Below are 13,224 nucleotides of genomic sequence, written 5' to 3' on the forward strand. Positions count from 1 at the left end.
TATATTCTTGTACATAGGAGCAGTATTATAGTAGTTACATTCTTGTACATAGGGGCAGTATTATAGTAGCTATATTCTTCGACATAGGGGCAGTATTATAGTAGTTATATTCTTGTACATAGGGGCAGTATTATAGTAGTTATATTCTTGTACATAGGAGCAGTATTATAGTAGTTATATTCTTGTACATAGGGGGCAGTATTATAGTAGTTATATTCTTGTACATAGGAGCAGTATTATAGTAGTTATATTCCTGTACATAGGAGCAGTATTATAGTAGTTATATTCTTGTACATAGGAGCAGTATTATAGTAGTTATATTCCTGTACATAGGGGCAGTATTATAGTAGTTATATTCTTGTACATAGGAGCAGTATTATAGTAGTTATACTCATATAATACTCCATACGTAAAAAAATCAAATTCTGACCTGTCCCCGCTTCCCTCAACACTGGTCTCCTCAATGTCTTCTTACTCTCTGCAGTGCTCATCACACAGGGCGCATTGTGCCCTCTGCTCTGAGATGTCACAGAAGGTCAGAAGACACTAAAGTGACCGGTGCAGCGGGGAATGAGTAGATGTGAGTATTAAAGGGGAACTCGGTGCAATTTTAAAATCTCTCCACAGATGTTCAATGGGATTTAGATCCGGACTCATTGCTGCCCCTTCAGAACTCTTCAGCTCTTTTGTTTCCATCCATTTCTGGTTTCTTGAAGTATGTTTGTGTCATTGTCCTGCTTGAAGTCCCATGATCTAGGACGCAAACCCAGCTCTCTGACACTGGACACTTCATTGTGACTCAAAATCCTTTGGTAATGTTCAGATTTCATCATGCTTTGCACACAGTCATGCTACCTAGTGCCAGAGGCAGCAACATAACCCCAAAACATCTTCGGCCTTCCAACATATCTCACTGTAGGTACGGTGTTTTTTTTCTTCATTAGTTTTCGCTAAACAGTAGAATAATGTGCTTTACCAAAAAGCTCTATCTTTGCCTCATCTATCCACATGACACTTTCCTAGAAGGATTTTGGCTTACTGACGTACGTTTTGGCAAACCGTAGTCTAGCGTTTCATTTCATTCACATGTGGACGGATAGTTCGCGCTGACACTTATGCACCCTGAGCCTGCAGGACAGATTGAATTTTTTGGGGACTTTGATTGAGGCTTACCCACCATCCGTTCTATCCTGCATTGCGACCTTTCATCAATTTTTCTCTGCCGTCCATATCCAGGGAGATTATCTACAGTGCTATGGCTTGTAAACTTCTTGATTATGTTGCGCATTGTGGACAAAGGCACATCAAGATCTCTAGAGATGGACTTGTAACCTTGAGATTGTTGATATTGTTAAAAAAAAATGTTGGTTCTCAAGTCCTCAGACTGTTCTCTTCTCCTCTTTCTGTTCTCCATTCTTAGTGTGACACTCTCACGGACACACAATGCAAAGATTGAGGCAACTTCTCCCCTTTTTATCTGGTGTCTGGTGTGATTCTCATATTGCCCACGCCTGTTACTTGCCACAGGTGAGTGTGAATGAGCATCACATGCTTGAAATAAAGTTGTTTACCCACAATTTTTGTCTGGACCATTTAAGAGGTTTTGTGTGAAATTATGTCCAATTTTCCTTTTTCTCTCTTTTTTTTTTTGTGTGTGTATTTTTCCAATACGCACAAATGAAATAAACATGTGTATAACAAGATATGTGTTATTGCAATAATTTTCTGGGAGAAATACTTCATTTTCGGGTGCCAAGACTTTTGGCCATGACTGAATATTAGTAGGCCGATGTCCTTTATTCTCCGGTCTTACAATGCTAATTATTCTCGCGTATAACTGGGTAAATATTTGCATGACTCTATGCTGATAAATACATGTTTGCAGAATAATCAGGATTTGTTGGATGTTTAGGACGAATGTCGGTTAGAACAATGCCGGCTTCTGCTTTGTTCCGTGCACCTGCCGCACAGATGCTTTTGATAACTGGGGTTCTGCACTTTGCACTCTCTTCAATATAACAGCAGTTCACCTCCTGAACTTTCCCGGAAATAGAACTAAGAAAAGTGCAAAGATTTCTGATGACTTCTCCTTATTTTGGTGGTGAGACGTTCGGTAAGAATCCTCATTATTGATGGAGGGGTGGTGTCTGCTCCAGGCACAGTGAGGTCCGCCGCTGGCTCCGGTGCCGGCATCTGCAGATCTTCCATGCCCGTACCCCACTATGTGATCCTGCCGCTCCTCGAAGGCCGTGGTACGTGAAATCCAGACGCTGGTGGAGCAGATTGGTAACAGGCTCCTGTCAGTCACAAACTGACATCCGGAAATCATCAGGATCATCGCGTCATCACTGAGGTCCTCAGATATCGAGCGACATCTCACAAGTTCTTACTGACTTTCCCGATGGACATAATGAGCAAATCTGAGGAACTGAGCGACTCTGAGAAGGGGCAAACTGTGAGGTCTACTCTAAACAACTAGGTCAGAGCATCTCCAAAATATGGGGTGTTGCCTGTATATGGCAGGTCTTGTGGGGTGTTCCCTGTATGTGGCGGGTCTAGTGGGGTGTTCTGGTATACGGCGAGTCTTGTGGGGTGTTCCCTGTATATGGCGGGTTTTGTGGGGTGTTGCCGGTATACGGCAGGTCTTGTGGGGTGTTCCCGGTATACGGCAGGTCTTGTGGGGTGTCCCCGGTATACGGCAGGTCTTGTGGGGTGCTCACGGTGTATGGCAGGTTTTGTGGGGTGATCCCAGTATACAGCAGGTCTTGTGGGGTGTTCCCGGTATACGGCAGGTCTTGTGGGGTGTTCCCGGTATACGGCAGGTCTTGTGGGGTGTCCCCGGTATACGGCAGGTCTTGTGGGGTGCTCACGGTGTATGGCAGGTTTTGTGGGGTGATCCCAGTATACAGCAGGTCTTGTGGGGTGTTCCCGGTATACGGCAGGTCTTGTGGGGTGTCACCGGTATACGGCAGGTCTTGGGTGTCCCCGGTATATGGCTGGTTTTGTGGGGTGTTCTCTGTATACAGCAGGTCTTGTGGGGTGTTCCCGGTATACGGCAGGTTTTGTGGGGTGATCTCAGTATACGGCAGGTCTTGTGGGGTGTTCTCAGTATACGGAAGGTCTTGTGGGGTGTTCCCAGTATACGGCAGGTCTTGTGGGGTGTTCCCGGTATACAGCAGGTCTTGTGGGGTGTTCCCGGTATACTGCAGGTCTTGTGGGGTGTTCCCAGTATATGGCGGGTTTTGTGGGGTGTTCCCGGTATACGGCAGGTCTTGTAGGGTGTTCCTGGTATACAGCAGGTCTTGTGGGGTGTTCTCAGTATACGGCAGGTCTTGTGGGGTGTTCCCGGTATACAGCAGGTCTTGTGGGGTGTTCCCGGTATACTGCAGGTCTTGTGGGGTGTTCCCAGTATACGGCGGGTTTTGTGGGGTGTTCCCGGTATACGGCAGGTCTTGTAGGGTGTTCCTGGTATACGGCAGGTCTTGTGGGGTGTTCTCAGTATACGGCAGGTCTTGTGGGGTGTTCCCAGTATATGGCGGGTTTTGTGGGGTGTTCCCGGTATACGGCAGGTCTTGTAGGGTGTTCCTGGTATACAGCAGGTCTTGTGGGGTGTTCCCGGTATACGGCGGGTCTTGTAGGGTGTTCCCGGTATATGACAGGTCTTGTAGGGTGTTCTCTGTATACGGCGGGTCTTGTAGGGTGTTCCCGGTATACGGCAGGTCTTGTAGGGTGTTCCCGGTATATGGCAGGTTTTCTGGGGTGTTTCTGGTGTACATCGGGTCTTGTGGACTGTTACCATTATATGTCGGGTTTTGTGGGGTGTTCCCAGTATACAACAGGTCTTGTGGTGTATTCCGGATACCAAGGCCGGCGTCAGCACCTGGGCAAGTGCCGGGATCCTGAGCAGGTGGGGGGGGGGGACCAATCGCCGTCAGGACACTGGCGCGCTATGGGAGCCCGGTGCTGATGCCTGTGAGTGGGCTTCCCCTGCTGCTTGGTGAGGGCCCCGGTACTTGCAATTCTTACCACTTCATGCATCGCGGCGTTTACCGCATCTTCTGACTCTAGCGTTTCAGGTTAGATGGCTTGATGGCTATAGGCTGAACTGGATGGACAAATGTCTTTTTTCGGCCTTACTAACTATGTTACTATGTTACTATGTATGATGACATCAGTACTGTGCGCCCTCTCCCTGAACAGTCACAGCGCAGAGAGCCGGAAGACGCCGACAATGAGGAATCCGGAGCAGCGCAGCGGCCAGCGACGAGAGGTGAGTATTTCATTTTTTTTTCTTTTTTTATGTTTGAAACATTATATAGGGCCATCATATACTGAAGCATTATATGGGGCCCATTATATACTGAAGCATTATATGGGGCCCATTATATATGGAGCATCTTATGGGGCCCATTATATACTGGAGCATCTTATGGGGCCCATTATATTTGGAGCATCATATGAGGCCCATCATATGCTGTATGGAGCATTATATGGAGCCCATTATTCTGTATGGAGCATTATATAGGGCCCATTATTCTGTATGGACCATTATATGGGGCTCCTTATGCTGTATGGAGCATTATATGGGGCCCATTATTCTGTATGGAGCATTATATGGGGCCCATTATTCTGTATGGAGCATGATATGGGGCTCCTTATACTGTATGGAGCAATATATGGGGCTCATTATACTGTATGGAGCATTACATGGGGCCCATTATACTGTATGGAGCATTACATTGGGCCCATTATAATGTATGGAGCATTATATGGGGCTCATTATACTGTATGGAGCATTACATGGGGCCCATTATACTGTATGGAGCATTACATGGGGCCCATTATACTGTATGGAGCATTACATTGGGCCCATTATAATGTATGGAGCATTATATGGGGCTCATTATACTGTATGGAGCATTACATGGGGCCCATTATAATGTATGGAGCATTATATGGGGCTCATTATACTGTATGGAGCACCGTGTGGTGCCCATAATACTGTATGGAGAACTATGTGGTGCCCATAATACTGTATGGAGCAATATATGGTGCTCATTATTCTGTATGGAGCAATATATGGGGATCATTATACTGTATGGAGCATTACATGGGGCCCATTATACTGTATGGAGCATTATATGGGGCTCATTATACTGTATGGAGCATTACATGGGGCCCATTATAATGTATGGAGCATTATATGGGGCTCATTATACTGTATGGAGCACTGTGTGGTGCCCATAATACTGTATGGAGAACTATGTGGTGCCCATAATACTGTATGGAGCAATATATGGTGCTCATTATTCTGTATGGAGCAATATATGGGGATCATTATACTGTATGGAGCATTACATGGGGCTCATTATACTGTATGGAGCATTACATGGGGCCCATTATACTGTATGGAGCATTATATGGGGCTCATTATACTGTATGGAGCACCGTGTGGTGCCCATAATACTGTATGGAGAACTATGTGGTGCCCATAATACTGTATGGAGAACTATGTGGTGCCCATAATACTGTATGGAGAACTATGTGGTGCTCATTATACTGTATGGAGCAATATATGGTGCTCATTATTCTGTATGGAGCAATATATGGGGCTCATTATACTGTATGGAGGAATATATGGGGCTAATTATCCTGTATGGAGGAATATTTGGGGCTCATTATACTGTATGGAGCAATATATGGGGTTCATTCGTCTGTATGGAGGAATATATAGGGCTCATTATACTGTATGGAGGACTATGTGGTGCCTATAATACTGTATGGAGGAATATATGGGGCTCATTATACTGTATGGAGGACTATGTGGTGTCTATAATACTGTATGGAGGAATATATGGGGTTCATTCGTCTGTATGGAGGAATATATAGGGCTCATTATACTGTATGGAGGACTATGTGGTGTCTATAATACTGTATGGAGGAATATATGGGGCTCATTATACTGTATGGAGGACTATGTGGTGCTCATAATACTGTATGGAGGACTACACTATCCGGTTTCTGAGCTATTGTAGAATTTACAATAGATATCACTCATGTAATGTAAGAAGTGAAATCTCTGGCATTGTGCTGTACCTATATTTCTCTGCTGTATCTGTACATCGTCAATTGTAATATGTGTTAAAGGGGCCCACTGAGACTTTATATACTTTCCGCCGGGGCCCACGGAAACCTGGAGCCGGCCGATGAGGTCAGTGCCTACCAACAGCGGTCCAGGCGCAGAGCGGTCGCTCACACGTTACTGCAGGAGGTGACAGAACGGTGTCGGCACAGGACCAACGACGTGGCCACACTGTGCGGGCGATGGGGGACGGTGGGATAAACCTGTTCCATCATGTGGAGATGGCGGCAGGAAGCGTCATGGAAAACGCTGTCACTCATCGGACAAAGGACAGAACTGCAGGTGGCAGGATGATGGGTGTATTACTCCACTGCTATCACCGCACAGGACAAGTCAGCCGTGTATCTAATCCTGTCCTGTGATACTGCCTGCTGAGCCGTGCATCTAATGCTCTCCGGTGTAATTCTGTCTGCAGAGCTGTGAATCTAATCCTATCCTGTGTGATACTGTCTGCTGAACCGTGTATCTAATCCTATCCTGTGTGATACTGTCTGCTGAACCGTGTATCTAATCCTATCCTGTGTGATACTGTCTGCTGAACCGTGTATCTAATCCTCTCCTGTGTGATACTGACTGCTGAGCCGTGTATCTAATCCTCTCCTGTGTGATACTGACTGCTGAGCCGTGTATCTAATCCCATCCTGTGTGATACTGTCTGCTGAGCCGTGTATCTAATCCTCTCCTGTGTGATACTGACTGCTGAGCCGTGTATATATCCCTCTCCTGTGTGATACTGACTGCTGAGCCGTGTATCTAATCCTCTCCTGTGTGATACTGACTGCTGAGCTGTGTATCTAATCCTCTCCTGTGTGATACTGTCTGCTGAGCCGTGTATCTAATCCTAGCCTGTGTGATACTGACTGCTGAGCCGTGTATCTAATCCTCTCCTCTGTGATACTGACTGCTGAGCTGTGTATCTAATCCTCTCCTGTGTGATACTGACTGCTGAGCCGTGTATCTAATCCTCTCCTGTGTGATACTGACTGCTGAGCCGTGTATCTAATCCTCTCCTGTGTGATACTGTCTGCTGAGCCGTGTATCTAATCCTATCCTGTGTGATACTGACTGCTGAGCCGTGTATCTAATCCTCTCCTGTGTGATACTGTCTGCTGAGCCGTGTATCTAATCCTCTCCTGTGTGATACTGACTGCTGAGCCGTGTATCTAATCCTATCCTGTGTGATACTGACTGCTGAGCCGTGTATCTAATCCTATCCTGTGTGATAGTGTCTGCTGAGCCGTGTATCTAATCCTCTCCTGTGTGATACTGACTGCTGAGCCGTGTATCTAATCCTATCCTGTGTGATACTGACTGCTGAGCCGTGTATCTAATCCTATCCTGTGTGATAGTGTCTGCTGAGCCGTGTATCTAACCCTCTCCTGTGTGATACTGACTGCTGAGCCGTGTATCTAATCCTATCCTGTGTGATACTGACTGCTGAGCCGTGTATCTAATCATCTCCTGTGTGATACTGTCTGCTGAGCCGTGTATCTAATCCTCTCCTGTGTGATACTGACTGCTGAGCCGTGTATCTAATCCTATCCTGTGTGATACTGACTGCTGAGCCGTGTATCTAATCCTCTCCTGTGTGATACTGTCTGCTGAGCCAAGTATCTAATCCTATCCTGTGTGATACTGACTGCTGAGCTGTGTATCTAATCCTATCCTGTGTGATACTGACTGCTGAGCCGTGTATCTAATCCTCTCCTGTGTGATACTGTCTGCTGAGCTGTGTATCTAATCCTCTCCTGTGTGATACTGTCTGCTGAGCCGTGTATCTAATCCTATCCTGTGTGATACTGTCTGCTGAGCTGTGTATCTACTCCTATCCTGTGTGATACTGTCTGCTGAGCCGTGTATCTAATCCTATCCTGTGTGATACTGACTGCTGAGCCGTGTATCTAATCCTCTCCTGTGTGATACTGTCTGCTGAGCCGTGTATCTAATCCTCTCCTGTGTGATACTGACTGCTGAGCCATATATCTAATCCTCTCCTGTGTGATACTGACTGCTGAGCCATATATCTAATCCTCTCCTGTGTGATACTGACTGCTGAGCTGTGTATCTAATCCTCTCCTGTGTGATACTGACTGCTGAGCTGTGTATCTAATCCTCTCCTGTGTGATACTGTCTGCTGAGCCATGTACCTAATCCTATCCTGTGTGATACTGTCTGCTGAGCTGTGTATCTAATCCTATCCTGTGTGATACTGACTGCTGAGCCGTGTATCTAATCCTATCCTGTGTGATACTGACTGCTGAGCTGTGTATCTAATCCTCTCCTGTGTGATACTGTCTGCTGAGCCGTGTATCTAATCCTATCCTGTGTGATACTGTCTGCTGAGCTGTGTATCTAATCCTATCCTGTGTGATACTGACTGCTGAGCCGTGTATCTAATCCTATCCTTTGTGATACTGTCTGCTGAGCTGTGTATCTAATCCTCTCCTGTGTGATACTGTCTGCTGAGCCGTGTATCTAATCCTATCCTGTGTGATACTGTCTGCTGAGCTGTGTATCTAATCCTCTCCTGTGTGATACTGACTGCTGAGCCATATATCTAATCCTATCCTGTGTGATACTGTCTGCTGAGCCGTGTATCTAATCCTCTCCTGTGTGATACTGACTGCTGAGCCGTGTATCTAATCCTATCCTGTGTGATACTGTCTGCTGAGCTGTGTATCTAATCCTCTCCTGTGTGATACTGACTGCTGAGCCATATATCTAATCCTCTCCTGTGTGATACTGACTGCTGAGCCATATATCTAATCCTATCCTGTGTGATACTGTCTGCTGAGCTGTGTATCTACTCCTATCCTGTGTGATACTGTCTGCTGAGCCGTGTATCTAATCCTCTCCTGTGTGATACTGTCTGCTGAGCCGTGTATCTAATACTCTCCTGTGTGATACTGACTGCTGAGCCGTGTATCTAATCCTCTCCTGTGTGATACTGACTGCTGAGCCGTGTATCTAATCCTATCCTGTGTGATACTGACTGCTGAGCCGTGTATCTAATCCTCTCCTGTGTGATACTGTCTACTGAGCCGTGTATCTAATCCTCTCCTGTGTGATACTGACTGCTGAGCTGTGTATCTAATCCTCTCTTGTGTGATACTGACTGCTGAGCTGTGTATCTAATCCTCTCCTGTGTGATACTGACTGCTGAGCCGTGTATCTAATCCTCTCCTGTGTGATACTGACTGCTGAGCCGTGTATCTAATCCTCTCCTGTGTGATACTGACTGCTGAGCCGTGTATCTAATCCTCTCCTGTGTGATACTGACTGCTGAGCCGTGTATCTAATCCTCTCCTGTGTGATACTGACTGCTGAGCCGTGTATCTAATCCTCTCCTGTGTGATACTGACTGCTGAGCCATGTATCTAATCCTCTCGTGTGATACTGACTGCTGAGCCGTGTATCTAATCCTATCCTGTGTGATACTGACTGCTGAGCCGTGTATCTAATCCTCTCCTGTGTGATACTGACTGCTGAGCCGTGTATCTAATCCTCTCCTGTGTGATACTGTGTGCTGAGCCGTGTATCTAATCCTCTCCTGTGTGATACTGACTGCTGAGCCGTGTATCTAATCCTCTCCTGTGTGATACTGACTGCTGAGCTGTGTATCTAATCCTCTCCTGTGTGATACTGTCTGCTGAGCTGTGTATCTAATCCTCTCCTGTGTGATACTGACTGCTGAGCTGTGTATCTAATCCTCTCCTGTGTGATACTGACTGCTGAGCCGTGTATCTAATCCTCTCCTGTGTGATACTGACTGCTGAGCCGTGTATCTAATCCTCTCCTGTGTGATACTGACTGCTGAGCCGTGTATCTAATCCTATCCTGTGTGATACTGACTGCTGAGCCGTGTATCTAATCCTCTCCTGTGTGATACTGTCTACTGAGCCGTGTATCTAATCCTCTCCTGTGTGATACTGACTGCTGAGCCGTGTATCTAATCCTCTCCTGTGTGATACTGACTGCTGAGCTGTGTATCTAATCCTCTCCTGTGTGATACTGACTGCTGAGCCGTGTATCTAATCCTCTCCTGTGTGATACTGACTGCTGAGCCGTGTATCTAATCCTCTCCTGTGTGATACTGACTGCTGAGCCGTGTATCTAATCCTATCCTGTGTGATACTGACTGCTGAGCCGTGTATCTAATCCTCTCCTGTGTGATACTGACTGCTGAGCCGTGTATCTAATCCTCTCCTGTGTGATACTGTCTGCTGAGCTGTGTATCTAATCCTCTCCTGTGTGATACTGACTGCTGAGCTGTGTATCTAATCCTCTCCTGTGTGATACTGACTGCTGAGCCGTGTATCTAATCCTCTCGTGTGATACTGACTGCTGAGCCGTGTATCTAATCCTATACTGTGTGATACTGTCTGCTGAGCTGTGTATCTAATCCTCTCCTGTGTGATACTGACTGCTGAGCCGTGTATCTAATCCTCTCTTGTGTGATACTGACTGCTGAGCCGTGTATCTAATCCTCTCCTGTGTGATACTGACTGCTGAGCCGTGTATATAATCCTCTCCTGTGTGATACTGTCTGCTGAGCCGTGTATCTAATCCTCTCCTGTGTGATACTGACTGCTGAGCTGTGTATCTAATCCTCTCCTGTGTGATACTGACTGCTGAGCTGTGTATCTAATCCTCTCCTGTGTGATACTGACTGCTGAACCGTGTATCTAATCCTATCCTGTGTGATACTGACTGCAGAGCTGTGTATCTAATCCTCTCCTGTGTGATACTGACTGCTGAGCCGTGTATCTAATCCTCTCCTGTGTGATACTGTCTGCTGAGCCGTGTATCTAATCCTCTCCTGTGTGATACTGACTGCTGAGCTGTGTATCTAATCCTCTCCTGTGTGATACTGACTGCTGAGCCGTGTATCTAATCCTCTCCTGTGTGATACTGCCTGCTGAGCGGTGTATCTAATCCTCTCTGTGATACTGACTGCTGAGCCCTGTATCTAATCCTCTCCTGTGTGATACTGACTGCTGAGCCGTGTATCTAATCCTATCCTGTGTGATACTGACTGCTGAGCCGTGTATCTAATCCTATCCTGTGTGATACTGTCTGCTGAGCCGTGTATCTAATCCTCTCCTGTGTGATACTGACTGCTGAGCCGTGTATCTAATCCTATCCTGTGTGATACTGTCTGCTGAGCGGTGTATCTAATCCTATCCTGTGTGATACTGCCTGCTGAGCGGTGTATCTAATCCTCTCTGTGATACTGACTGCTGAGCCCTGTATCTAATCCTCTCCTGTGTGATACTGACTGCTGAGCCGTGTATCTAATCCTCTCCTGTGTGATACTGCCTGCTGAGCCGTGTATCTAATCCTCTCCTGTGTGATACTGACTGCTGAGCCGTGTATCTAATCCTATCCTGTGTGATACTGACTGCTGAGCCGTGTATCTAATCCTATCCTGTGTGATACTGTCTGCTGAGCCGTGTATCTAATCCTCTCCTGTGTGATACTGACTGCTGAGCCGTGTATCTAATCCTCTCCTGTGTGATACTGACTGCTGAGCCGTGTATCTAATCCTATCCTGTGTGATACTGTCTGCTGAGCTGTGTATCTAATCCTATCCTGTGTGATACTGACTGCTGAGCCGTGTATCTAATCCTATCCTGTGTGATACTGAACGCTGAGCCGTGTATCTAATCCTCTCCTGTGTGATACTGACTGCTGAGCCGTGTATCTAATCCTATCCTGTGTGATACTGACTGCTGAGCCGTGTATCTAATCCTATCCTGTGTGATACTGTCTGCTGAGCTGTGTATCTAATCCTCTCCTGTGTGATACTGACTGCTGAGCCGTGTATCTAATCCCATCCTGTGTGATACTGACTGCTGAGCCGTGTATCTAATCCTATCCTGTGTGATACTGACTGCTGAGCCGTGTATCTAATCCTATCCTGTGTGATACTGTCTGCTGAGCTGTGTATCTAATCCTCTCCTGTGTGATACTGACTGCTGAGCCGTGTATCTAATCCCATCCTGTGTGATACTGACTGCTGAGCCGTGTATCTAATCCCATCCTGTGTGATACTGACTGCTGAGCCGTGTATCTAATCCTATCCTGTGTGATACTGAACGCTGAGCCGTGTATCTAATCCTCTCCTGTGTGATACTGACTGCTGAGCCGTGTATCTAATCCTATCCTGTGTGATACTGACTGCTGAGCCGTGTATCTAATCCTATCCTGTGTGATACTGACTGCTGAGCCGTGTATCTAATCCTATCCTGTGTGATACTGTCTGCTGAGCCGTGTATCTAATCCTCTCCTGTGTGATACTGTCTGCTGAGCCGTGTATCTAATCCTCTCCTGTGTGATACTGACTGCTGAGCCGTGTATCTAATCCCATCCTGTGTGATACTGACTGCTGAGCCGTGTATCTAATCCTATCCTGTGTGATACCGTCTGCTGAGCTGTGTATCTAATCCTCTCCTGTGTGATACTGACTGCTGAGCCGTGTATCTAATCCTATCCTGTGTGATATTGTCTGCTGAGCCGTGTATCTAATCCTCTCCTGTGTGATACTGACTGCTGAGCCGTGTATCTAATCCTCTCCTGTGTGATACTGACTGCTGAGCCGTGTATCTAATCCCATCCTGTGTGATACTGACTGCTGAGCCGTGTATCTAATCCCATCCTGTGTGATACTGACTGCTGAGCCGTGTATCTAATCCTATCCTGTGTGATACTGAACGCTGAGCCGTGTATCTAATCCTCTCCTGTGTGATACTGACTGCTGAGCCGTGTATCTAATCCTCTCCTGTGTGATACCATCTGCTGAGCTGTGTATCTAATCCTATCCTGTGTGATACTGTCTGCTGAGCCGTGTATCTAATCCTCTCCTGTGTGATACTGACTGCTGAGCCGTGTATCTAATCCCATCCTGTGTGATACTGACTGCTGAGCCGTGTATCTAATCCCATCCTGTGTGATACTGACTGCTGAGCCGTGTATCTAATCCTATCCTGTGTGATACTGAACGCTGAGCCGTGTATCTAATCCTCTCCTGTGTGATACTGACTGCTGAGCCGTGTATCTAATCCTCTCCTGTGTGATACCAT

At 46.5% G+C, this 13,224-nt stretch overlaps 1 protein-coding gene across 1 annotated transcript in view; it reads left to right on the forward strand.

The window, feature by feature from the left end:
* The first annotated feature begins 2,372 nt into the window (after positions 1 to 2,372).
* LOC138651951 (beta-1,4-galactosyltransferase 3-like) overlaps positions 2,373 to 13,224 on the forward strand; it is a 64,707-nt gene continuing 53,855 nt past the window's right edge. The window contains exon 1 of the mRNA XM_069742599.1: positions 2,373 to 2,479. The gene's annotated coding sequence lies outside the window, so the exon portion shown is untranslated. The remainder of the gene's footprint in view (positions 2,480 to 13,224) is intronic.

Source organism: Ranitomeya imitator, chromosome 10 (genome assembly GCF_032444005.1).
Source record: "Ranitomeya imitator isolate aRanImi1 chromosome 10, aRanImi1.pri, whole genome shotgun sequence".
NCBI classification, from domain to species: domain Eukaryota; kingdom Metazoa; phylum Chordata; class Amphibia; order Anura; family Dendrobatidae; genus Ranitomeya; species Ranitomeya imitator.